Genomic DNA, 5000 nt, shown 5'->3' on the forward strand with positions numbered 1-5000 from the left:
AACCTAACCCACGTTGTGCCTTAACCTAACCCACGTTGTGCCTTAACCTAACCCACGTTGTGCCTTAACCTAACCCACGTTGTGCCTTAACCTAACCCATATTGTGCCTTAACCTAACCCATATTGTGCCTTAACCTAACCCATATTGTGCCTTAACCTAACCCATATTGTGCCTTAACCTAACCCATATTGTGCCTTAACCTAACCCATATTGTGCCTTAACCTAACCCATATTGTGCCTTAACCTAACCCATATTGTGCCTTAACCTAACCCATATTGTGCCTTAACCTAACCCATATTGTGCCTTAACCTAACCCATATTGTGCCTTAACCTAACCCATATTGTGCCTTAACCTAACCCATATTGTGCCTTAACCTAACCCATATTGTGCCTTAACCTAACCCATATTGTACCTTAACCTAACCCGTATTGTGCCTTAACCTAACCCGTATTGTGCCTTAACCTAACCCGTATTGTGCCTTAACCTAACCCGTATTGTGCCTTAACCTAACCCGTATTGTGCCTTAACCTAACCCGTATTGTGCCTTAACCTAACCCGTATTGTGCCTTAACCTAACCCGTATTGTGCCTTAACCTAACCCGTATTGTGCCTTAACCTAACCCGTATTGTGCCTTAACCTAACCCGTATTGTGCCTTAACCTAACCCACGTTGTGCCTTAACCTAACCCACGTTGTGCCTTAACCTAACCCACGTTGTGCCTTAACCTAACCCACGTTGTGCCTTAACCTAACCCACGTTGTGCCTTAACCTAACCCACGTTGTGCCTTAACCTAACCCACGTTGTGCCTTAACCTAACCCATATTGTGCCTTAACCTAACCCATATTGTGCCTTAACCTAACCCATATTGTGCCTTAACCTAACCCATATTGTGCCTTAACCTAACCCATATTGTGCCTTAACCTAACCCATATTGTGCCTTAACCTAACCCATATTGTGCCTTAACCTAACCCATATTGTGCCTTAACCTAACCCATATTGTGCCTTAACCTAACCCATATTGTGCCTTAACCTAACCCATATTGTGCCTTAACCTAACCCATATTGTGCCTTAACCTAACCCATATTGTGCCTTAACCTAACCCATATTGTGCCTTAACCTAACCCGTATTGTACCTTAACCTAACCCGTATTGTGCCTTAACCTAACCCGTATTGTGCCTTAACCTAACCCGTATTGTGCCTTAACCTAACCCGTATTGTGCCTTAACCTAACCCGTATTGTGCCTTAACCTAACCCGTATTGTGCCTTAACCTAACCCGTATTGTGCCTTAACCTAACCCGTATCGTGCCTTAACCTAACCCGTATTGTGCCTTAACCTAACCCGTATTGTGCCTTAACCTAACCCGTATTGTGCCTTAACCTAACCCGTATTGTGCCTTAACCTAACCCGTATTGTGCCTTAACCTAACCCGTATTGTGCCTTAACCTAACCCACGTTGTGCCTTAACCTAACCCACGTTGTGCCTTAACCTAACCCACGTTGTGCCTTAACCTAACCCACGTTGTGCCTTAACCTAACCCACGTTGTGCCTTAACCTAACCCACGTTGTGCCTTAACCTAACCCACGTTGTGCCTTAACCTAACCCACGTTGTGCCTTAACCTAACCCATATTGTGCCTTAACCTAACCCATATTGTGCCTTAACCTAACCCATATTGTGCCTTAACCTAACCCATATTGTGCCTTAACCTAACCCATATTGTGCCTTAACCTAACCCATATTGTGCCTTAACCTAACCCATATTGTGCCTTAACCTAACCCATATTGTGCCTTAACCTAACCCATATTGTGCCTTAACCTAACCCATATTGTGCCTTAACCTAACCCATATTGTGCCTTAACCTAACCCATATTGTGCCTTAACCTAACCCATATTGTGCCTTAACCTAACCCGTATTGTGCCTTAACCTAACCCGTATTGTGCCTTAACCTAACCCGTATTGTGCCTTAACCTAACCCGTATTGTACCTTAACCTAACCCGTATTGTGCCTTAACCTAACCCGTATTGTGCCTTAACCTAACCCGTATTGTGCCTTAACCTAACCCGTATTGTGCCTTAACCTAACCCGTATTGTGCCTTAACCTAACCCGTATTGTGCCTTAACCTAACCCGTATTGTGCCTTAACCTAACCCGTATTGTGCCTTAACCTAACCCGTATTGTGCCTTAACCTAACCCGTATTGTGCCTTAACCTAACCCGTATTGTGCCTTAACCTAACCCGTATTGTGCCTTAACCTAACCCGTATTGTGCCTTAACCTAACCCGTATTGTGCCTTAACCTAACCCGTATTGTGCCTTAACCTAACCCGTATTGTGCCTTAACCTAACCCGTATTGTGCCTTAACCTAACCCGTATTGTGCCTTAACCTAACCCACGTTGTGCCTTAACCTAACCCACGTTGTGCCTTAACCTAACCCACGTTGTGCCTTAACCTAACCCACGTTGTGCCTTAACCTAACCCACGTTGTGCCTTAACCTAACCCATATTGTGCCTTAACCTAACCCATATTGTGCCTTAACCTAACCCATATTGTGCCTTAACCTAACCCATATTGTGCCTTAACCTAACCCATATTGTGCCTTAACCTAACCCATATTGTGCCTTAACCTAACCCATATTGTGCCTTAACCTAACCCATATTGTGCCTTAACCTAACCCATATTGTGCCTTAACCTAACCCATATTGTGCCTTAACCTAACCCATATTGTGCCTTAACCTAACCCATATTGTGCCTTAACCTAACCCATATTGTGCCTTAACCTAACCCATATTGTGCCTTAACCTAACCCATATTGTGCCTTAACCTAACCCATATTGTGCCTTAACCTAACCCATATTGTGCCTTAACCTAACCCATATTGTGCCTTAACCTAACCCATATTGTGCCTTAACCTAACCCATATTGTGCCTTAACCTAACCCATATTGTGCCTTAACCTAACCCATATTGTGCCTTAACCTAACCCATATTGTGCCTTAACCTAACCCATATTGTGCCTTAACCTAACCTATATTGCGCCTTAACCTAACCCATGTTGCGCCTTAACCTAACCTATGTTGCGCCTTAACCTAACCTATGTTGCGCCTTAACCTAACCTACGTTGCGCCTTAACCTAACCTATATTGCGCCTTAACCTAACCTATATTGCGCCTTAACCTAACCTATATTGCGCCTTAACCTAACCTATATTGCGCCTTAACCTAACCTATATTGCGCCTTAACCTAACCTATATTGCGCCTTAACCTAACCTACGTTGCGCCTTAACCTAACCCACGTTGCGCCTTAACCTAACCCACGTTGCGCCTTAACCTAACCCACGTTGCGCCTTAACCCAACCCACGTTGCGCCTTAACCCAACCCACGTTGCGCCTTAACCCAACCCACGTTGGGCCTTAACCCAACCCACGTTGCGCCTTAACCCAACCCACGTTGCGCCTTAACCCAACCCACGTTGGGCCTTAACCCAACACACGTTGGGCCTTAACCCAACACACGTTGGGCCTTAACCCAACACACGTTGGGCCTTAACCCAACACACGTTGGGCCTTAACCCAACACACGTTGGGCCTTAACCCAACACACGTTGGGCCTTAACCCAACACACGTTGGGCCTTAACCCAACACACGTTGGGCCTTAACCCAACACACGTTGGGCCTTAACCCAACACACGTTGGGCCTTAACCCAACACACGTTGGGCCTTAACCCAACACACGTTGGGCCTTAACCCAACACACGTTGGGCCTTAACCCAACACACGTTGGGCCTTAACCCAACACACGTTGGGCCTTAACCCGCTCTGTAATTGTCATACGACGCGTTAAATTAGTGTAGTGTTGCCTAACTGCAACCCCCGCAATATAGTTTGCTACTCGCACTGCCTGGTCCCCAGTGTATCGCTTCATGTTAAACACCTTGCAGCGATACACTGTAATGTGGATGGCAGCAGGACGTACATGCTCAATGCCCTTCGCAGTTGTTCATTGGCATTCGCATGGCGAAGCACTTAGCCTACGCTGTGGTACGGCCTGTGTCAACTGTCCGCTGATGTTGTACGTCCAAATCACACACTGTACTGCACATTGGTCCTCATGTACTGAATGATACATCGTGGTACATGTGACCGTACAACGACTGCGCCAACAACGGCGAACCATGCGGTCCAACTGTTGTGCACTCAGCTATGTGTCGGCTCCCTATAAGAGCCGGATTGCAGTGTGGTATGCCCTGGATGGCGATCAGCATGAGCCGTCTGTTGATGTAGTGGCGCGTGTTGTCAGACGTAGTCGTCTCTTCTCACACACCGTGACAGCATGGTGCACTGCGTTCCACATCTGCGACATGCGACAGAGGCCGGTTGACAGTCGTTCGCGCAATGGACATCGCATACGTACGGGGGCCACCTTCCACGTGTTCGCGAAGCGTGCACATGTTGTTGCGTGTATGTGGGCAGACATAGTGTGTCGTGACACCTGACACAGGCATGCAACAATCGTTGAATTTGCAAATGGCGATGGACGTCTACGTTTGCTGGTGACGTTACGCAAATGAACAACTGGTAAACCGTTGTGGTGCGGTTGTTCTCGCTAGAGGTGAATCAGTGATGGCGACGATCGGTTGAGCTACCAACCGGTTGTTTCAGCGATACCCACCATGCCCACGAACGTGAATGGCATGTGGGTGTGAAGCGATACGCGGCGGTGGCTGGGTGGGACCGTCCCCGGCCGGTGAGGGGGGGCCTCCCGGCGTGCTGGCCGCGCGGTGCGTGGGCGCACGCGCTACAGCCGGCTGGTGGGGGCGGCCAGTGGCAGGCGCGCCGGCCGACGGAGGCGGCAGGCGGCGCAGCTGCGCGCCGGCGCACCCTGCACGCGGCGCCGTGCGGCCAAAGTAGGTCCTCGCGGGCCCGGTGCGAAGCGCGGTGGACATCTGCAGTGTGCTGGTCCGATTGAGGACTGTGTGCGCT

This window comes from Schistocerca americana, unplaced genomic scaffold (assembly GCF_021461395.2).
Source record: "Schistocerca americana isolate TAMUIC-IGC-003095 unplaced genomic scaffold, iqSchAmer2.1 HiC_scaffold_141, whole genome shotgun sequence".
Classification (NCBI taxonomy): domain Eukaryota; kingdom Metazoa; phylum Arthropoda; class Insecta; order Orthoptera; family Acrididae; genus Schistocerca; species Schistocerca americana.